A 711-nucleotide genomic window follows, 5' to 3' on the forward strand; every position below is an offset into this window, starting at 1 on the left:
TTGATCGTATCCACGGTTAAAACACAGACTAAATACACATCGTCGGTGATTAAAGTTGAACTGCGATAATAATGACGATCGGTATAGCAGGAAAGCCCTCCAGCTCAAGTATATATGTATGTACATACATACTTGATGTTTTGTTTTACCGACAGTAACACAGTCTATGTTAAGATAGGTGTCACTACGTTAGTATTGTTATAGAGAATTTGTAGATATGTACAATATATATTACATTCTCTAATATTTCAATAATTACTATTCGCGCAAGTCACGTGAACAATTTTACTCTAAGTTATATCAATACTGTTGTCTATGTCTCCTTGTATCTACAAATTTCCAGCTAAATAATATACCTAAAAATTTCAAAATAAGAGGAATGTATATATTTACTTCTGCATATGTTGCAACAATATTTAGAGATAACAATTTAGAATATAAGGAAAGAACTTAAAATTTTTTAAGTGGATTGAAATATCTTCTATGTTTAAAATTCAAATGTTTCATTTGATAATCATAATTGTTTGCTCAGATTTTTGCAATTATAACAATTTTTATCGGAAAGTACACAAAATCTATGGAGGAATGTTCATGGTGTTTTATTTTTAAATTCATTACCACCTGTTGTTACGATAATAATCTCGGTTAAATTCCCGTGGCGCGATTCGCCAGGTGATTGTTATTTGCCGCGTGGCATGTCCGAAAACGCAC

This window comes from Bombus bifarius, unplaced genomic scaffold (genome assembly GCF_011952205.1).
Source record: "Bombus bifarius isolate JDL3187 unplaced genomic scaffold, Bbif_JDL3187 scf7180000008199, whole genome shotgun sequence".
Classification (NCBI taxonomy): domain Eukaryota; kingdom Metazoa; phylum Arthropoda; class Insecta; order Hymenoptera; family Apidae; genus Bombus; species Bombus bifarius.